The following is a 23,194-nucleotide window of genomic DNA, read 5'->3' as shown; positions in this document are numbered from 1 at the left end:
AACACACACCCGGAGCAGTGGGCAGCCATTTATGCTACGGTGCCCGGGGAGCAGTTGAGGGTTCAGTGACTTCTTCAAGGGCACCTCAGTCGTGGTATTGCCGGCACGAGACTCAAACCCACAACCTTAGGATTAGGAGTCAAACTCTCAGACCATTAGGCCACGACTTCCACATTAATATGAATGTGTGTAGTGTGAAACTAATCCAGATATACGTAGCTCCAGGTAGTCTTTTTTTATCTAGAATAGTATGCTAACAGATAGCTAGCTCTCTGTAAATGAACTATCCAAACCTTGAGCTGAAACTTGCTCTGCTCATATTTTTGTACTTCTTTTAGGTGGTGTAGAAATGATGCCCTGTTTTTTGTTCACCCGAAGTGAAATCTGAATAAAGAAAGTCAGTCGGTGGTTGATAGTACATCTGTAAAATAAACATGTGGGAGAATACACATGCATGCATGATCACAGAAAGAGAGAGAACGATCGCCTTTAGCAGAGTAATACAACCTAGTTAACATGACTGAAATGCTAAATCTGAAGGACTCGGTAACATCTCTCAGGAGAGAAAAGTGTTTTCATTTTAATCTTCAGAACATGAAGTACCCTAACAGGCGGGTGTCTCTTGTAAAGATCAGAGCCATACTTTCTTAGGATGGGAGAGGATAATACACAAAGCAGCGACTCACACAATGTATGGTGCTCGTTTCAAACGTATACAATTAAGCAAGTGCCCAATGGCACAAAACTGAAACCTTCTCAGCTGTCACAAACTCCTCTCCGCAGACTGCAGAAGTGGAACATCACAGAAGCGAGAAGAAGAGAACAAAGTGACAGGGAACGTCTTATTTCCTAGGGTTCTTGAGGGAGCAGATGCAGGCAATCTCATTTAGTGTTAAACATGAGACGAGACGTGCCTCCTCCTCTCTCACTCCCTTTCAATCTCTCTTTATCTCTCTTGCACACGCAAACTTGTTGGTGACTGATCATGTGGGCTTTGCATGAGTTGTAGAGAGCTGCCACTCATCCAATGGCTACGTAGTGACAAAACCCTCGGTCGGCGGTAATTTCAGCGAAAAGCTTGGCAGCGCAGAGGAGGACTGTGGCTGAATGCAATTGGCCCCCAGATGCCTCTTTTGGAAGATGGTCGGAAAGGCAGCTTGAAAAATGCATTTAAATTTTGAGAGAGCGAGAAGGAATGAGTGGGGTTGGAAAGAAACTGAATTTCCACAGGTGTGATTTTGGAGCTGGATCAAATTCAGAGCCTTTGGGTGCATATTAAGCCAAAATTAGTGTTGTGAATCAGCCAAACGGATGATTTGTTTCTTAGTTTTTCTGGACAGGCTTTTGGAAATCAGTGTGTGGAGCTTGTATTCCACCTCACAAGACAAATACAAAAACATACATACATTACTACTCTGGTTCGGACACAAGAGACCTATTGAAATGCTTCTCATTTCCAGCATATTATTAAGGCCATAATCAACTGGGTATCACAGTCCTCCCCTCGTCCCCATGTGGTTGTAATTACACTGACATGCAGAGAGTGGCAGGAAAAGTGATTTTCACTCCCTGCAGAACGAACACTACCTCTTTAACCATCCAGTCAGGTCGCTCAGGGAGCCACACGCAATTTCCATCCTCATTCAATTCAATTGCTGGGGCATGCTAATGGGATTTCTCATTGTTTGCTTGACTGCTTCAGTAGTACTTCTTGTTTGCAGGATGTAACCTTATAACCACAGTGCATAATATGTACATGCATAAGGTCATGTCATGTTACCTGAAGTGGTCACATTGTCAGTGTTATGCATTACTAGAATATGGATTTAATTCATAATTGTATATGGAATAATTTTGTTCTTCAGTGGTCTTATTATCTTTATATGATTTCTTTACATTAACTAAAAAGCTACTCTGATTCTCTCTACTAAAAATATAAAGATTGAGGTAACTTCAATAAAAAAAGTTCAGTTAAATTCATAAATTGTGGTATACAGTATATACAATTACCACATTAAAATGCATTAAGTAAAATGTATATAAATATATACAGTACATACATATAAATTTATTTGCATTATATTATAGTAAATTAGTGTCAATGAAGTAAATAAGTGTCAATAAATGCATTTATAAATGCTAAATGTAAATTAATTTGTTACTACTGTACGTTATTATAGACCATACTATGTATTACCATACATTTTAGTGTTTAAAAATCAATATAATATGTAAACATATTAATTTGATACTATAAGAATGTTATTATAAACAAATAAATATAAATGTGAAATAAATAAATAGGTGTTTAAAAAAAATTAAGGTAATTTTAATAAAATTAATTTGATAAAGTTTAGTTAAATGTACAAAGTGTGATATAAAATGATCAGTGTATAAAGGAAAATGTATATAGTTTTTTTATGCAAACATCATAAAAATCATTTTATACAAATGTAAAAAATGTTGATACTTGTGCATAAAATGTTGGTGTAAAAACATGTATATGTATGATAATATAACACTTAAACTCATTAATTTGGTGCAGTATATAAATGTTATTATAGGTTATTACATGCTTACTGTATAAATGCAACCTCAGTTTTACACTATATGAAATATGGTGTAACTGCTCCATCTTTCTGGCCACCAGAGGCTCCTTGGCCTCTAATAGCAGGAGTCAACCCCCACCATGATTATACTAGACAATATTCAGCCATGTAGCATTATAGAGTGTCAAGTTAGTACACGAGAGACAACTTTCATTCCATTTGTGGAATATCTAGAGCATGTTCAGTAGGAGAGAGGTGAGTGTAGGTGTTCATGGGTAGGTGGAAAAACCGCCCTTATCTATTTTTCTGCACTGAGTTTGTTTGTACGTGCAAATCCAGGCTATTTTAGAAGTTTACATAAAGTATGAAGTACTTTATAAGTGATAGATGCAGTGAACACAACTCAAGCAAGATATACTGTATATGTGTTCCCTAACTGTGTAAAGGTAGTTTCTAAACCATCATTTTCCACTGGTTTCTTCGCAATTGCCCCTCATAAAAAAATTGGATCTGGGCAGGGCACCGGTACATCAATTCTTTGGGTTCATCTGAGATCGGACACAGGTGATGGCCAGTGTATTCAGTATTCAGGCAGTCTAGTGCCCAAGGCAAAACACAAGGAGAGAGGCAGGGTAACCAGAGCTGCTGTAAGCAACTTCAGCCTGAGCTGAAAATGAACCCGTGCTCCACTTTTCCTGGGATTAATTGAATTCTTGCTGCCATTAAAGTGACTGGGAGAGCTGAGTGACAGCTACTGCAGATGAAAAAGGCATGTGCTGAAAAGGTCTGGGCTCTTTCTGTCCGTTGTGCTGACTATGACAATATCTCTCTTTGATGTGCGCTTCTTAGTAAAGAAATGCAGCAGCTGACTGTGAAGGCTGTTACTTTAAATAGCTCCTTAAAAGCTGCTAGACACCATTATCCTCCCAACAATATAAAACTGTACGATAGAATGTTTAGAAAAGAAAAATCTGTAACACTTTAGTATAGGGACCAATTCTCATGAACTAGTTGCTAATTAGCATGCCTATTAACATATTGGCCGTTTATTAGTACTTATAAAGCACATATTTTGCATGACCATAAATGTAACAACTACCTTACTGTTATAAAGCAACAGTTTGTTAAGGCAAAAGACATATTTTTTGGTAATAATTTTCACCTTAAAATAAACCATTAATCAAATAAAACTCAAATCAAAAATAAAAACAATAAATAAAAAAAAAAATAAAAAAAAAAAAAAAAAAAAAAAAAACCAAAAATTCAAATAAAAACAAAAAATAAAATATAATACAAAAATCACATTATAAATAAATATAATAATAGCAACTTCATTCCTTTATTCATCTCCTTTTACAGACAACTTATTTTACAGACAATAACTAATACTGTATGTACTGTGTATATGTTTTTATTTATTGTATTTTACATGTTACTACACATAAACTTGCAAATTGCCCCTCGGGGACATATATAATATATTACATGTGTTTAGAATTGAATTGAATTGAAAATCAATGATTTTCAAAATTTCACATTCAGTCTCATTATACCAAGGTGCTTATAATTTTACTGTAGGTCAATATTTCTCTCATTTTTTATTCTACTAGGACATTTTAGGAGAAATACCAGAGACCAACCAAACAGTTCACACAAAATTTTTAAATTCTGGCATCATTAACTTGTATGACATTTTTTATAACTGTGGAACACACACACAATCTTCTTTCAAGATTTCTTAAATAAATGGTGGATGGTAAATGGTGCATTTAAAGATAAACTTTTGCTTGACCTTTAGCAAAAAGCTCTTATTTCTTCAGTCGTGAGGCAGTAATTTCTACATACTGTGTAGGCTTAGATCAGACTGTCCTTCTAAAAGTCCTTGAGAAGGTTTTGGTGATAACCTGCTTTTCATGTCCACCTTTATTACCTGGCTAACATCCCGAATGGATCAGCATATCTGTTTACACAGGACGAATGCAACCGTTCTATTCCACTGGCTTAACGTGAACCATTCCTGTGGAAACCCGTGTACCAGACGAGTGAGTGCAGTTCAGTCACAGGTGTGCCAGAACTCATAGCCTGACCAAGGATACTGCTTATATCCAGATATGGCTGTTATCAGCATGCTTGCAGCTGGCAAGCTTTAGCATTTAGCATTTAGCTCTCTCTTTTTCCTTCTAAGGAAGCAAAGAGAAAGTTTCAGCTTTGGGCTGACGGATTTAACCCTAAACGGGTTCCCTGGCTGTGAGTTGGGTCATATGTTGGGGTTAAGAACACACAACGGTGGGACACTTTAGCATTTGTATTACTAGTCACACCTCTTGAATCTAGCAGTGAAGCTATCTGATTCTTGCAGTGTGGACACCTGCGTCCTTTTGAAAATCTCCTCAGGTGGTACTCGACAACATGTATTCGATCACACGTCTACAATGTTTCCATTTCATACAGTGCATAAGGTGAAAACTCCCCGACCTCTGAGCAATCAAATGCCATTTCTAAACAAAATATACTTCTGTGAGCAGCTGGAGTGGCTGAGAGTCCTCTTGGTAGTTGTCCACTTCATTCCACTGTTCCATAGCTTTGTGAAAAATAGAAATAGTAACACGACTACTGGTTTAGATTTAGTGTTGTATCCATTCGCTACCAACAGCTGGAAGATGCAAAGATGTTTCTTATTTCCACCAGTCTGGGACAAAGTAGCAACATGTTGAAAGTAGTTTAAACCAATCCTTTTTAACAAATGTGAATGTGCTTCTTGCTTTTAAAGTGAATAAGTGTCAAGTGTCATCGTTTCCATTTATTTAGCACAAACTACACAATTACATCCAAAAAAAACATGCAGTATTTAATGATGAGCATCAGTTATTATTCACAGCTTCACAACTTCAGAAATGCTAATGATGGGGAGACAATGCAGTACATAAGGCATGATAAACCTGCCTCTGAAACTATTTTAAACATAATTAGTTCTCATTCCTGTATAGTTCTTATACATGAAGTTTCTATGACATTATTGCTTGTCCTTATTATTGCTTGTACACAACTGACAGTGTACCACACAGATTCTTTAGTCTTGAATCTTCAGCTTTCGCTGTTATGCTATATTAAATATAATATAATATAATATAATATAATATAATATAATATAATATAATATAATAAATATAATATAATATAATATAATATAATATAATATAATATAATTCAAGTTCAAAAGTTTGGAGTTGGTAACGTTTTTTAATGTTTTTGAAAGATTTGAAAGTCGTTTATGCTCACCATCACTGCATTATCACCAACGCTGAATTATTTGATTACAAATATAGTAAAGTAATATTGTAAAATATTATTACAATTTTAAAGCTGATAAAAAAAAAAAACTTTTATTTGAAATAGAACATTTTTGTGACATTATGAATGTCTTTACTTACACTTTTGATCAATTTAAGTCTTTGTTAAAAATAAAATAAAAATAGTTAAAATACGATAAAAAAATATAATATTGAATTGTAATTATTTATATTAAAACATATTTAAAAAAAAGCACCAAATGTCAGCATCAATAGCCTGGTGGTTAGTGCATTAACTGGTAGTGCAACTGTGCTCCCAGCGACCCGAGTTCGAATCCCATCTCGAGGTCCTTTGCTGATCCTGCTCCCCTCTCTCATCTCTCTACTGTTCTCTCAAAATAAAAAAAAGGTCAATACATATAACTTATAATACTATCAAATTATATTTTAAATATTTCTATATCAGACTGAGTAATAGTTACAAAGCTTCAATTATGAGTGTAAGGTTTCATGGCAGTTTCACAGGTCAGTTTTTCCTAGAGTCACTTCCAAAACTTTATAGAGGCAAGTTCGGAACTTGGCCAGAAGTGAATTATTGATGACTGCAGAATAAAGAGGCATTTACTTCATGTGGGTTTGCCTGAATTAATCATAACATGAGACTAAGATGGGTGTTGAATTCTCTTTCAGTACAAAACCTACCATTTTTCCTGTAAATGACAGATGTCTTCTTGCACACGTGGACCCAGCCATTATCAACAGCATCACTTTACCACACACATCAAACATTTAGCAGACGCTCTATTGTCTGTAGTGTGTTCTTGCATTTTCCGCCTACAGTGTAAACGGGCGCAACATGCAATTTTGACATCAGCATTCCCAATGTGTTTGTTGACAGAAATGTTTGAAGGAACCATCGCCAGAGATAATTGACTCACGATTTGTAAATGTAATGGACCTTGATTCCAGACTGGATCACTGCAGTGTTTAACTGCAACATTTCAAATATTTATTCAGAATTACACTATGAATTTACACTGACATACATTCAAATCTTTTTTTTTCTACCAAGAGTTTAGAACAAAGGGTAGTAGTGATTCAATTTTGTCCCCAAAAGTATCCTCCCCCACAGATTCCCTCCATACTAGCTATAGGTATAGTTTCCATGGAGACAAACACTGACTGTATAAGGCCTGTACATTTCCAATATGCAGATGTGTGCAGTGGTCCGAGAGCAATAGAGCGTCATTGAGATATTAAGGCTGACATTTCTTACTGACAAACACAATGTCAAGCTCCTTTCCCACTGGATTTATGGTGCGGTTGATGTGGTAATAGCGTTGACTGCAGGGTGGAGTGGGGGCTGTATGAATACACTGCAACAGAAAGCAATGGATTGTTGATTCATCCCTTGTGTCTGTGGGCTTGCACACTTGATCAATACTAATCCCCTCATCCGTCACAGGTCACATCCAGTCAAACATCTCTCACTGTCAGCACATGAGCGCACAAGAAGTGACTCTCAGGACACTGGTTTAACAGTCTTCTGGGAGCAGCTGCTAAGAATGCAGTACTCTTGTTATGTAACTAAAAATACAATAAACAAAAAAAAAAAAACATAAAATCATTCATAAACCATAAACTCTGAATAAATAATTTTTTTTTTTTTTATTTTTTTATATTTAACTAGTCAACACAAAATGCATGATTCAAGTAACATTTTCTTTATTAACTATGTAGTTAAAGAAAGTGCATCACTTGCATATTCCAAGTGTGTCGCACATGTAATGGTCAGTATGGTGTAAATGTAAAACAAATTTACAAATATAGCTTTGCAGAAAAGATGCATGAAGTATGTATGTATGAAGGCACATATTGTAACACATTCTATCCTATACAGCAGACTTGCTTGACAGGCACACTTGGCTATTGTGTATATGATATAAACATGTCTGTATATGTGTAAACAAATTTTTTTCATAATTTTTTATTTTATTTATTTATTTATTTATTTATTGGTCATCTGAGCTTGTTTCAAAGCACTCTGGGATTGCATTCCCTTGAAAAATCAATAAGAACGAGATGCAATGTACTGTATTAACATAAAGAAATTTTCAGTATTTTTTTGTTTTACCTGTATTTTGAATTTTTCACTTCATTGCTTCGAGTTTTAGGGTTAACAGAAATGTCAGGTTTTTTGTTTGTTTGTTTTTTAAACGGTGTAAGAATCCTATATTGCAGTGATTATCAATCAGTCCAGTACCCACTATAGGGTGCTTTGACAAACTTCCAATGGAGCCAAGATTATTTAAAATTAGTGCTGTCAAACGATCAATCACGATTAATCGCATACAAAATAAAAGTTTTTGTTTGCATAATATATGTGTGTGTTCTGTGTATATTTATTATGTATATATACACACACACACACACACACAGTATATTTTACATCTATATTTATATTCACATAATTTATATTATAAATAAATATATTTAATACATAAACACAACATATTTTTCTGAAATATATACGTGTGTATTTATATATACATAATAAATATACACAGCACACATACATAAACAAAAACTTTTATTTTGTGATGCGATTAATCGCGATTAATCATTTGACAGCACTACTTAAAATTTAAACTTGATTTTAAAAAAGACAAAACATGAATACAATAAACTAAATCTACTAAAATTATTATTTTTTAACATAGTTCAGACCTAGTCCTAGAGTCATGTAAACCAGTAAAATACTACAACTCTATGGACATTTTTAGAATGTATAAGTTTTTTCTAGTATGCCAAGAACTATTTTATTAGGTTGAAATTAAGTAAAACATATTCCTTATCATTTTCCTTCATCTTTATCCCATAAATTACAAATGACTGGAAAAGTCATGCAAATTAAAATCTGCTCTCCTGAAATTATCTCAAATTTTGACTCATTATTTTAGTTGTTTTCTTTTTATTTGGGGCCTCTGGAAACTTTTGGAAAAAAATGAAAATTTGGGAATGTACTGTATCCAGAACTTTGTCGGAAATTTTTGCAACCCTAATTCAGAACCACAGCTACAATATATATGAAGCAGGCTTCATGGCAGGAGCATACATGTAATGCCTTAAAAGTCTGGAACAGATCCACTTATTTGGACAAAATTGGTGGAACCTTTTTTGAGTAAATAGCATATTCTACAGATTGCTTTAAAGCTAAACGACATGGACTAAAAGCCAAAAAACACAAAAGCATCTTTTCTTGGGGTTTTAACTTTAGCTTTAGTACCATCTTAAACAACTTGTTTTATGTTTAAATTCATTTTAAGTTCCATTATTAGAATGGATCATAGTGAAACTGTATGCCTCTGTTGTGTCCTGTCAATAACCTGAAATGAATTCCACTCGATCTCTTTTGACGTGAGACGTGGGATTTTGCCTATTACACTGAATCAATAAACAGCTCAAGGCCAGATACATAAAACTTTCTTAACTGACACAGTATACATTCCTACCTTCATCAATAATGGATATAAATGGACAGCATCAAATAAGATCTCAGACTTCAGCAGTTATTCAACAAATACTCCAACAAAGAGTATAGGCAACAGCAGGTGGAAAATCCAAATCAAAACATGGTCTCCTTGAAGATGGTGCTAGAAAAAACTATATATAAAATATACACATGTCAAAAAAATATATATGTATATAAAAAACCACGTAAACATCTGTAAAAAAAAAAAAAAAAAAAAAAAAAAAAAAAAAAAATTGCAATAGTGTAAATATGAAATGCCCACATAAAAAAAAAAAAAAAAAAAAAAAAAAAAAAAATATATATATATATATATATATATATATATATATATATATATATATATATATATATATAACTCAATGGCTTTATTCACGCAGCTAAAATCACATTAAACTCAAATATATATATACGTATATATATATGTATGTATATATATGCTGATCTGTCCAGCTCAGTAAACTCAATGGCTTTAGTCACGCAGCAAAAATCATATTTTTTGGTATATCTGACTCAAATTAGTTTCATTGTTTATATGTTGAACAGCAACATCAATCCAAACTGAATGTACTGTATATGTGGACTGAAATCCAATTAAAATAACATTATTGAAAATGTGTTTCATCTTTCATCTTTTGGGATGCGTATGTACAGTAACACATAATATGCAACACAGTTTACCTCTGATTTGCCTTCACTCTTAAGAATAAAGGTGCTTCAAAAGGTTCTTCAAGCGATGCCATAACCATTTCTGGTTCCACAAAGAACCATTAAGTCTAAGGTTCTTTAAAGAACCATCTCTTTCTTACCTTTTTATAATCTGAAGAACCTTCTTTCGCCGCAAAGAACCTTTTGTGAAACAAAAAGGTTCTTCAGATGTTAAAGGTTCTTTATGGAACCATTTAGACAAAAAGGTTCTTCTATGACATCATGAAGCACCTTTATTTTTAAGAGTGTTCATGAGTACATCGCAATATTGAATACACTGTCTGAATAAACAAAACTGACTTCATCACCTGCAAAACATCTGATTTGACTTACAAATCATTTTTGGTGCAGTGTGAACACACCACATACAGTCCACATTTATATTTATCCATATTTCCCACAATAAATTAGCTCTAGTAATGAATGACGCCTACTCCAACCGTGCCCTCCCCTCATCCCCTGGTTCTCAATGCCTGCCTTTGTCCGAGGATGAGAATGAGCCATTCTCTCTCACAGATGACCCCTCTTGTCTCCACAGCCGCCTGCTGAGGACGAGACTGCCCACGTGGTCTGGATGCCAGCAGCTGCCTCTCACAGCCTCTGACGTCCCCTGGCAATCTGAGAAACACATCCTCATCCTCCGTTTCCACATTCTCGACCCCCCCGGTCAGGATTATTGAGTCTCTGGATTACTGAAGTGTCCGCTTTGGCCCCGGGAGAAAGGGCACACTATTACTTGTGAGTATCCTCAGCTGCTCTGAGCCTCAGTTCTGCCTGTGCAATTACAGTCATTATGGGCTTTTGTGCTTATTTGGTGAAAAAGAAAATGCAGGGAAGAATTTATTAGAGCAAATGAAATGCTTCATCAAACATTATTGGCCATTACTTTAATTATCGGCATAACAGAATGAAATGAACGAAAACAGATCTTTCTTGCCTTGAGTTCTTGTATCTGTAATGGGCTCGGGTCTAAATTGAAACCGGCTATACATACGTGAAGGAACTGGGGCATTGCCAGCAATGTCATGCTACTGCTTTGGCCACAAAATGCCTAGAGCGAGACTCGGGCATGTTAGGGATTCGGTTAGTGTCTATGTGAGTGAGTGCATAGTTTGTCAAACTACTGCAATAAATAATTTAAACAAATGTACAACAAGGTTGTGTGTAGTTTCAGCGTTTGCTAGGGTTGCCAGCTCTCTCAAGATTTCCAGTTTCAGTGTGAGAATGGGTTTAGAAACTCAATAGATTCAGGGAGAGACCACACATCATTTGATTTCAACAATCTGTAAGGCCTGCTATTACCTGAGAGTATTTGCCTGGGTCTAGGGGCGAGTAAAACATGCAAGGTGAAAGTCGCAGATGTTTTGGAATCCATAATGTATTCATGCAATCTGAGATGTGGAAAGAGGGAGAGCCAGAGAGGCTACATGGATGATTTTTCTGTATGTGGATGTAGGCTGCCTGAATCAGAAATCAACTGGAGTGATGAAACCAGTACACATCTGATTGGATGAAGAAAATTTTTTACTACAAAGAAACACTAAAAACACAGGCCCAGCTTTGAAAGAAAGAGACAAGCTGTTCTTTCATGCTAGTTCCATTTTGTTGTTGTTGTTTTTTTTTTCAGTTAGAAAAAGAAGACAAGATAACATAAATTCAAAATGGACCATATTTCTGGTCTTAATGGATGTTCCTGATTACACTGTGTGTGATTTATAAGATAAAAAAATAAAAATAATAAAAAAAAGTGAAACAACCTTCAAATTCAACAGTTTTTGCTTCTATTTATTATCTGTTGCTGCATTTAACTCATTTTCAAGGATTCCATCCATCTTCCTCGACTAAATGTAAAAATTTAAATTAAACTAAGAAAAATTCCACAGTTTAATTTTAAATATCTAGAAAATAGTAGGATGTAATTATTACTATTAAAGACAATATAACAAACATAAGTATGTTTTGAATGGAAGCCCATTTCCATTTAAAAGTTAATAATAAAAAGGTAATTATGAGATAAAGATTAAAGCAAGCAATAAAATCACAAAAGTCAGAAAAAAGAGAAATTCTTGCAGTTCTCTTTTAACTCTTAGGTGAAAATGGTCTTCCATATTTTTGTGCAATTCAAACCACAATAATATCCAAAGATTGCCAAGGCTATAATGGAATATAATGGAATCTCAACATCAGTGTCTTTGGTGATGCAGGACAGACGTCAGAAAATGACACAGCCCTTATATATGTGGTTGGTAAACACTTGAAAAGCAGAAACTGCAACAATCCTGAACTCAAAGTAAATTAGTCACCTTTTCTAAAAGTACAGATGGCTAATCAGCAGTCTCAGATCAATCCGGCAGGAGGCACCAGGAGGCTGTGGATGTGATGAATTGAACGGAAAGACTGTCCTTTGCAGCACAGCATGAGTGTCAGAGGAGTCTTGCAGCTTTAGATAAGGGAGCACAATGCCTGTCACAAACACACACCAACATACAAAGGTGCACAAACACGGTCTGAAAGCACCAGGAGGCTGTGGATGTGATGAATTGAACGGAAAGACTGTCCTTTGCAGCACAGCAGTGTTTCAGTGGCACATCCTGCTCCTGCAGAGAGAGTGCGGTTCAAGAGAGAGCCGGGCTGATCAGCAGTTCTTGGACTTAATTAACACCAGAGGTCTAGCAGCTGTTGTGCCTCCCCCTATCTTTGCACTCTGTACCACCCACATCTTATAGGGGTTAACAGCACATATAGCAATCATAAGTACAAAAGCAATAAACAGTAGGCATATAGTAGATATAAGATATTTTCCAGATACCAGCAGATATGTACAGTATTTATAGAAATTACTTTGAAATTGCTTGGCTAATTAGGGTCAACCTAACTATCTATAATTACACTAATGCACAATAAAACAGATTTCTTTGCTTTTTAGATGTAAATACACAATTAACCTGCTTGCTGAGTATTTAAAAATGAGTTAAATTAAATTATAGCTACAAAACTCACTAAAAGGTCCTTATGATTGTCATTACAAGTCTATTAGAAACTGCTTAAAATCAGTTAGCAGTGTTCTAGTATCACAGGTATGATACCTGTGTAGACAGACAGACAGACAGATAGATAGATAGATAGATAAATAGACAGATAGATAGATATTGAATGTACAAATATTTTTACTAGAATTTTCCCAAATTCTATGTACTAATACTGTTCTTTACTGTATACAATATAATTTTAGAATGTCACAGAGTGTCAACAATCAAACTGCAATGAACTATAATGTTTTACTCATGCGGCCCATTAAATGACAGTACATTAAAATGTATAAAATAGATTTGCTGTGAGTTTAACTCCATCAGCACAGCACAAATGGAGGGACATGTGCCGAATACATCCCACCCACAGGGATAATAACATCTCTCATTATACAAGAGCTTTCTGAATGACTGTGGGGAAAAATTAAACTTTCCCCTCTAAGTAAACAAGATGAAAAAAGAAATAATTATTTGATATCTATCTGTCCATCTGTCTTCTTGAAAGCAAAAAGGTTTATCACCCCATGGTTTTATCAGTTTTAGGCAGATGTGAGCAGACCTAGGAAGCCTAGCAACCCCGACACATGGATAATTTATATTTCTCGGGGAAGACACTTAAGCCCATCCATTTCCATGCTCAGAGCAGTATGTTAAGAGAAAAAAACTAGCTTGATTTCCAGAAGGCTTCTGTATTATAAACACAACAAAGCATTTGATTTGACATCCATGCGCCTCAGCAGCCTTGTGTGTTAAAATCCTCTCACAATTTGGAACTAATTCATTTCTTAATGCTTTCTGTGTAGCCTTAAAGTTTTACAAAGAATAAAAATATCTGCTTTTCTCTCTCAGCAGCGATGAGGGGTGGCACACATCCGCAAAACATTCCATTGTAAACCCAGAACAAGATCTAATAATAGGCTGTTCTTTATCTGCTCATTAAGAAATCAATAGGATACGTCCACATTTGAAACAGGATGTAACCTTTGCGCCTGAGACTGATCTGATATCATCAGAAAATCCTCATATCTTGCATGTGTTCAATTATAGCTGCTGAGATACTCCAAAGAGTCTACTTACAGCTGTGTGGGAGCATGACTGATTTGTTCGCATTTGAGTCGAACTCATAATTAAATCCATGAATGTCCAACATAGAGGCTGAGACAAACCCATGGCATTGTGGCTTGTTTATGTGACATGATTTTAGCATTTGTATGGCTGCGAGTAATGCAAGAAAATGAGCCAAAGCATGTGTAGTAAATCCAGACTAAATGTTTTTCTCTTTTCCATGTGTTTCTTTCTGCTCTTTGGAGTAATCCCATCATTGTAGAGCTTTTCCAGTGTGGAGCGTTTACCACGAGTACTTCCATATGCCGTTTACATGCTCCTAGCCTGTTTGCACACAGCTGACAATCCAAACAAAAACAAAAACAAAACAAACACTAATTAAATACAAATAAATTATTGCATGATAAATATGTGTGAAGTGAAATGGGCAGTTTTAATGGGGAAAGGGAAAATGAGGACATGAAAGGCATTGCCTAGTACATAATAAAATAGGTAACGCTTTAGAATGATGTTCCATCATTAACAAATAACTGCACAGGAACAAATGAGCACACAATATTAATATAGTAACTACACTTAAATAACAAGAAACTCTGATCAATGAATTAGTAAATAATAGCACTCTGCTGAATGTGGTAGTTAACTATTATCTATTCATAAATACTAATCCCAGCCCCAACAGGAACAACTACTACAGTCTCCACCCCCTGATCCCTAAATCTACTATCTCCACCCCCTGGATGGATCTTGTGTACTGCATAAGTATGGAAGCAGATTAGTCTCAAATATAATTCACGCAAAAAACACGATTCACACATCCGAAGACAATTTCACATGCATGAAACCTAATTAACGTACACACAAAAAAAAATTCACGTGCGTGAAAAAAAATTACCATTCAACCAATCATATCATAAGCCACTGAGAGTGCATTCAAGGAGCGTAGTTTTGCACATGTTCAGATGAAGTCACAATAATGGCAGAAGCTTCCTTTGTTTGAGTCTGCGCGTCAGAAATGGAAGTGCTAAAAATGGGCTTCACTTGTCTCAATTGAGTTCCAATTGGGTCGCTGTGTCCATTTCTTTTACTGTCTATGGGATTACTGATGTAAAGGCTTAATTTCCGTTCTAATTAATCCATATTGCGCAAAAGGTGCCCAGAATCGTGCTCCTTGAATGCACTCTCAGTGGCTTATGATATGATTGGTTGAATGGTAAGCTTGCATCTGATTGGCTAAAGAGTACGACAGACCCACGTGGGAAGAGAGCTCTGCCAGGAAAGTCTCAAAAACACACACACACAAATCCGAGTGGATTCGTAGTAAATGACGATTTGTACATTCAGACACTTTTACATTTTACATTTACATTTTAAACATTCAAAGGTTTTTGTGCACAGTTGTATATCTACGAATTGTGTTTTGCATTTGTGAAATGTATTTTATGAATATATAATTTTATTTTGCGCATGTGAATTCCTTTTTGTGAATATATATTTTTATTCACGCACGTGAATTTTTTTTTGTGTGTACGTGTATTAGGTTTCATACATGTGAAATTGTCTACGCATGTGTGAATCGTGTTTTTTGCGTGAATTATATTTGAGACTAATCTGCTTCCATACACAAGCGGCAACCTCCCGCTCTCTCTTGTGAAGCCAACAAGGAAGTGACTTAAACTGTAATTCGCCAACTGGCCGCTAGAGGCTGGCTGCAAAAGAGAGTCAATCCCACAGACTCCCCATGTTAAAATGCCCAAATCTACAGCAGAAAAAAAAAAAAAAAAAAAAAAAAAAAAAAAAAAAACTTTTTACAGCCTGATTCAAAATATGATTTTTGGTCTATATAGCTAATTTTGCCCTTCATGACAGCTGTGAGGAGGTGAATTTTTTTATCTCATCTGTTTAAATTATATTAAGCCTTAAAGTTCTGCATAATTAAGGGTGTGGCTGCTTGGCTGATAGGTAGATTGACGCTGCTGACACTGTCGTCGAGCTAGGTGGGTGTGGTTTCAGCAACCAGCTCCCGCCTCTTTGCCCATTTTCGATTATCCGGGAGTGACATGCGGATGCCCACTTTGAGCTTCAAAAAACATTCTACAGAAGCCTACGGGTGACATCACGACTGCATTCATGTTTTTATACAGTCTATGTTACTGCATTGAGTGGCTACTGGATTAATGGCAGGACTGGTTTCAACCGATTTGCAAAGATGGACCAAATTCAGCTCAGATTTCTAGAAAAGACTCTTACTGAGCCCTAATGAGGTCATGAAGCACATTTACAATGTGTTGTCAAGGAATGCTAATTAGCATTTCTTTTAATGAGGGAATTGGAGACTCTCCAAAAATCTATGGGAAAAACAACTCTAGTGGAGAACTTATGTTACAGTATGATGAGCCCCAGGGAGGACCAGAGGGAGGAGAAGAACCTTCACTGCTGAAAAATATAAATTCAGATTCCCACAATCCTCTGTGGGAATTTGCAAGATGGATGCCCAACTTTCTAACAGTTGGAAGCCCCGAGGCAGTACACAACAGTGGTCCTCCCTAATGTTATATGGTAGTTCAGTTTTCCAATAACAGCAAAAAATGACAAAAACACATGTTGGTGTTGTTTTATAAGTTGCATAATGGCCACAATAATGCACAGTGTATAGTGTGCAAGATTTATGAATGGGTAAAATAGCCTTTAACTTCAGTTAAAGTGATAGTTACCCCAAAATGAAAATACTATGGTCATTTGCTTACCTTCAAATGATGACATTTAGTTTTGGCAGACTATCCTTTAACTAAATATTAACTAGTCCATGTGATGTATAATATCCCTGTAGCTGTGTACAAAGTTGGAAGCAGTAACATGTTAATTCACAAGTGAGCTTAAGGAATTTATATTGGAACTTCGAAAAAATGGAACACAGCAAAGTCAAGGATCAATTTTAATCTCACACAGAGCAAGAGCAATCAATCTTTTCTATTCAATCTGTCCCTCGGCTCTTGGGAATGAATTCAGCTCAGTTTCATGTATTTTATCCTGTTCCCAAATCAAACAGTCTGAAACGACAGCATTACAAGTGAGAGAAGAATTAACCTTTTTGCCTTTGTGGGTGGCTGTGTAGATCATTGGTATAAGAACTACAGTCATATGAATAGCAGTCTAAATTGAGTCCTTGAAGAGTGGCCATTATTTGTCATAATGAGTGTGCTTTGCTGGACTTAAGCTGTTCTGTTCTACAAGACCCTCAAGGCAGATTTACACTGTATGGTCATGCAAGCATCCATCTCATCTCAGCCCGGACAGATACCGTACATCATCATTAGCTTTACTCAGAAGAGGAGACACTGTATCCTTAAGAATAAACATGAACACATTAAACAGAAGAATTAAAATAGTAGAAATATATTGCTGGAGCACAATTATGTAATCTGACACCATGTATAGATAAACAAAGAACTATCTATAACTTATTTGTGCATACAAGTATTTGATGTGGGCAGTCAAAGGGTCCTCTTACAGCCTTCGGAAATACACCAGAAACTAATTTAAGACCTTTGAGTGAATATAAAGCTCATTACAACCACCTTCATGGCATCTTTGACCTCCGCAATTCGATTAAGTCCACTTAATACATTGCTTTACTCAATAGCTGAATTCCCACTTACTTCCGCTCAATCTACAGTATAAGAGATTTGTTTGAGCTTGTGCCTTCCAGTGCTTTTATAGTTCAATGGTTTGGCCAGAGGTTACGTCTCCCCTTGACTGTTAATGATATAACCACCAGAATTGATGTTGTTTGTTCTTTTCCACGGGTATTCAAATAAATATAATAAAGATACAATCTGTAATGGAATTAAATAAATTCAGAATCGCATATGTAAAAGTAAAATGAAAAAAGTGTAGATTTTAAAATGGGCATCAAGTGGAGGATGTATTAATATTACCATGAAGTGCATAGACTCAACAATAAGAATGGAATCAACACAGATTTCCTTATACTGATACATAGGATTTTGATTCAAATTCAGTTGGTTCTTGAGTCACTTAAAAGTATCAGTTCACAAGAGGACTTTTTTTTTTTTTTTGTGAATTGGGCTGCACCTCGCTGTATGTTTTTCATTCATTAAAAGAGCCACATTCATTAAAATCAGACTACACTGATCACACTTTTTGCCTGTAACCCATGAGGACCACCCAACAAAAAGACCTTTATTACACCTGCATATGGTACACACAATAGTTATTTTTGAATCACTTTCAGCAGTGATGGCAAATTCACATTTTTTTAAGATGGCGCCTATGAGTGTGGCTAGCCATCTGTAGCTCTGCATTATACTATGTGGAGTCTGTAACTTATGATTGACAGACTCTTCTGGACATCAGAAATCGAACTATGGCTGCTTTTGATGCGAAATTTGGAAATTTCGCTGACAACACATCTAGAAGTACTATACAAGATATTCCGGACTTTCTTCGGTGGCAAGCGTAGTGGCATGATTGAGAGACTAAAGCTCCAAATGCAAGCCGGACCTTCCCTAAACCTCACGCTAGGGCCTGGGATGGACTTGAGCCACTTCACGGTCCGCTACCCTCCGGTCCTGTTACCAGGATGGCTTACCTACATTCAGCAAGTCCTCCCTGCTGCTCCTATCTCTCCAGCTCGACGACCATGGGACCTTGACCCTCGGATTACCATCCGGTGTCGCCCCTGGGGAATAAATGTCTCGAATCATCGAGCGCTGGGCAAAGCCTCTGCTTCAGTTTGTACACTACGCTCCCCAAAGATGGCATTCTCTGGTCAATAAGACTTTTATTTTAAATGATTTTATCTTATCTCACAACTTGGATTTTCTATTTATAACGGTAGAAGACCTAAGCCCTTATTCAGAACTTGGTTCTGCAAATTACTGTTTTTATAACTCCCCCCGCCTCTCTGGTAGAGGTGGTGGATTAGCTATCATCGCTAAGGACACTCTCAGACATCAGTGTCTGATGTTGCCATCTACCATATTCTCGAGCTTTGAAGCTCAGCTACTACAACTTGTCTGGCCTGAACCTATTGTACTGACTTTGATTTATCGGCCGCCACATTTAACTTAAGGTTTTGTCGAGGAATTTTCAGGGGGATCTCATTACTAAATATGATCGTATTCTTTTATAAGGAGATTTTAATGTTCATCTATGCTGTCCCTCAAAGCTACTTACATCTGATTTCCAGAATACAATAAACTCTTTTAATCTGATGCAGTGGGTCAATCACCCCACACATATTTTAGGACACACCTTGGACTTAATACTGTCTTTTGGCCTTTCTATAACAGAAATGGAGGTAATTCAAACCCTTATTTCTAAACATTTTCCCATTATTTTTAATGTGTCTCTGCCTGCTATCCCCTTAAATACCGTTGATGATATTCGCCTATCTCGTGCCTACTCGCCTTGTTTTCCTGAAGAATTATTAAGCACTATTCTGAAATCAGTTCCTCAATTCCAATAGAGACTTTTACATCTGATCTAGATGCAGATAAACACCTTGAGCATTTAAATACTGTATGGTCGGACATCCTAAACCGAATATCACCTCTCAATCATACAAGCCCTTAGGCTTATCCTCTTACCAGAGAGCAGTAAAGACTGCTAAGTCCTCTTATTTCTCTGATCTAGGGTGAAAGAAAATGGAAAAAAGATGCAGTAAAGACTGCTAAGTCCTCTTATTTCTCTGGCTTATCCTCTTACCAGAGAGCAGTAAAGACTGCTAAATCCTCTTATTTCTCTGATCTAATTGATAAGCATCATCAGACTCCTAAAGTTCTTTTCAATGTTATAAACTCTGTGTTGAATCCACCTGTTAGCGTTATCCAACATCCTACCAATACACTCTGTGACGATTTTCTGCGAAATTTTGGTGAAAAAGTCTCTAATCTGAGGGCTCAGATTCAAGACACTGACTATGAAATTCAAACAAGCATGATCTCTATGACTACTTGGACTACCTTCTGGTTTCTCTACAATCAGTGAAGGACATAATTGTAAACTGAAATCTTCTACACATAGCTGTCAACCCTCCCGTTTTTTCCGGGTTTCTCACGTATTTTAGCTCTTTTCCCGCTGTCTTCCCCGTTTTAGTAATTTCCCGTAAAATATCCCGTATTTTTACACTCTGACTGTGTTAACTCAGAACACGTAACTGTCTGTGTCTGTGAAGTGGCTTGCTAAACCTCCAGTAAAGCAGGTGGCAGTATACAGTAGCTTAGCCTAGTTTCGAAGAAGAAGACAGTTGCAGCGGCGCCGGCGGGCGGAATGAAGAGGAAAAAAGTAGCGGGAGTGAACTTCGAGAGTAGAGTAGATGAGTGTGATGTGCGATGATGGATCAGCACGCCGACGGCCCAAATCACTGAATTAATCACCAACCGAAACCGAGGACATTATGCCGATGTTTGAGTAAATGGGAGACCACCTTACACTACCTGAGCAGCCATGTAATGTGGGCAATACAGAAAATTTGTTCAACAAGCTGGACATAACACTAAGGTCGCTCTCTCTCTCTCTCTCAATCTCACACACACACACTGTCTTTCTCTCACACACACACTGTCTCCTCCCCCCCACAACACTCTAAGTTTACATACAGTATTTATCAAAGACATTGTGGCTCCATTTTCCTTTTCTTTCCTGGTTTTAGGAATCGTGGCATTCCCTGGAAAAATCTTATTGCGTTCAATTCCGATAACGCATTTGTTCAACTGCCTCTTACATTCTTTCTCTCTGTTTCTTTCTCACTCTGTCTCACAAAGCTAAAACATGTTGTAGCAAATGAAAATGTGTAAGTAATGTTTACCTTGTGCATAAATAAATCACTTTTAACATTTGTCTGTCATTCTTTAATATATATTGTGTAGTTATAAACTCTTTAGACTGTTAATGATTAGTGCTTTTTTTAAAGTTTGTGGGTAAGAATCGTGTAAAAAAAAAAATCCCTTATTTTGGGGATGGATTCCGGGAAATCTCCCTTATTTTCAATGTATGAGGCGACAATCTATCCATCTCCATGTGATATAATAAATCCTTGCTATCTGAGACAAATAACTGACATAGTGGGACCAGAGCTTGTGTCATTGTTGAATGAATGTTTGTCATCTGGATATATATCAGACAGTCTGAAAATGGCCACAGTCTCTCCTATCCTAAAAGAACTTCACTTGACACTACTGTTTTATCCAATTTTCAACCAATATCTGTATTACCGTTTATTTCTAAGGTGATGGAAAAAATTGTGTGTTTACAGCTTCAGTCCTTTTTAACAAATAATTAGTTTTATGAGACATTTCAGTCTGGGTTCAAACCTTTGCACAGTACTGAAACAGCTCTTATAAAAGTTCTTAATGACGTATTAATGGCTACAGATTCTGGAGATTCCGTCATTTTAGTAATGCTGGATCTTCAGCCTTTGATACTGTTGATCACGAGATTCTTATCTCTCGATTAGAATCTTTTGTAGGCCTGGGAGGTGCTGTTCTAAGTTGGTTTAAATCCTTTTTAACTAATAGAAAATTTAGGGTTAAAATTGGTAATTGTACTTCATCTCTGGGTCTTTCAAAATGTGATGTTCCTCAGGGCTCGATTTTAGCTCCTACTCTAATTTCTCATTTACAGATAGTACAAAATGCAGCAGCTAGATTTCTGAAGGGGTGTAAAAAATGTGATCATGTTACACACATTCTGAGATCCCTGCATTGGCTGCCTGTTCAGCACAGACTTGAGTTTAAAAATTCTTCTATTTGTCTACAAATCATTGAACACTTTAGCTCTGCCTTATCTTACAAACCTACTTCATCCCTACATCCCCACAAGATGATTATGATCTGAGGAAAAACTTTGCATCCCTCGCACTCGTCTAAAGATGAGAGGAAATAGAGCATTTGAAGTGGCTGGTCCTACTCTATGGAACAACTTATCAACTCAAACTTTAATTAAATCCACTCTAAAAACTCATAAATTTACTTTGGCATTAAATAATTACATCACAATATAAAAACATCACTAACAAAATCAAACCAATAAAAGCTCGTCGGTAAGAAAGAGAACTCTGATTGGATATTCAGCTTAGAGAATGACTGCACAAGAGAAAAACAGAACTAACAAAAGCAAACCAATGACAGAGTGAAGAGGGAACGGACAGACACTTGTTGTCATTCTATCCATTTCTTTCTTTATCCACAAGAAGAAGAACAAGGGCTGACAATGCCAGTGCCATTTTGTAACTTAAATTCACACTGCATGATTTTCAAAGTCTTTGGATCACCGCTTTAATAATTCACACTGCGTGATTGTCCCTCATATGAACAAGCACCAATTTGCCTCTGATTTCGGGCATTTCTCTGCGATTTCATAAAACCTGTCGGCGAGTAAAAATCAGGGCTAAAATCATGCAGTGTGAACTCGGCATTAGCAGATGCTGCTTTTTTTGTAGCTCGTCCAGTTTCCCTATTTGAATGCCAAATACAGACTACTGCTGCCTACTGGTATGAGAGAGTTATGTTCTCTCACGCAAGCGCAGAGCTTGTTGGCTGATGGCTATAGTCTGTCCAGTGTGTTATAGAGAGCAACCCCCCCGACACAGTGGATGCAGTCAGCTTTCCTCAGTGCTACTGTAGTTCTTTGGCTTCAGTTTGGTGTGTCCCTACCCATTCAGACAATCTTCTAACTTCTAACATTATAAAATAAAATAAAAATTAACAACAGGACCCAAACTATACAACTGAGTGTTCTTTCAGCAGAACGAAGTAGCATGGAGGACAGGAAGCACTGTACAAATACACTCTAACGCAGATAAGAATAGCTATCGGGATCATTAAAATGATGATCACAACCAGTTGGAGAAAATTTACTCAGCCTTAACCAACAAAGAAAAATTATTAATGTGAAACAGTCTACTGAATAAGCTTTTAAATGTCTCTTTGATTATTTGTTTAGTTGAATTGCATTATTAGTACTATGCAATGTTTTCCCTGCTGTCCTCAATCCTATCAG

General features: G+C 36.4%; 1 protein-coding gene across 3 annotated transcripts in view; it reads left to right on the top strand.

The window, feature by feature from the left end:
• The window catches only part of b3gat1a (beta-1,3-glucuronyltransferase 1 (glucuronosyltransferase P) a), an 88,423-nt gene that overhangs the window by 27,036 nt on the left and 38,193 nt on the right, over positions 1–23,194 (top strand). For 2 of the 3 annotated variants that reach the window (XM_042743881.1, XM_042743883.1), the window contains exon 2: positions 10,615–10,814. The exons of the other annotated variant lie outside the window; for it this stretch is intronic. The gene's annotated coding sequence lies outside the window, so the exon portion shown is untranslated. The remainder of the gene's footprint in view (positions 1–10,614; positions 10,815–23,194) is intronic. 3 annotated transcript variants of the gene reach the window in all.

Source organism: Cyprinus carpio, chromosome B18 (assembly GCF_018340385.1).
Source record: "Cyprinus carpio isolate SPL01 chromosome B18, ASM1834038v1, whole genome shotgun sequence".
NCBI classification, from domain to species: Eukaryota; Metazoa; Chordata; class Actinopteri; order Cypriniformes; family Cyprinidae; genus Cyprinus; species Cyprinus carpio.
This window is presented reverse-complemented; position numbering and strand designations above follow the sequence as displayed.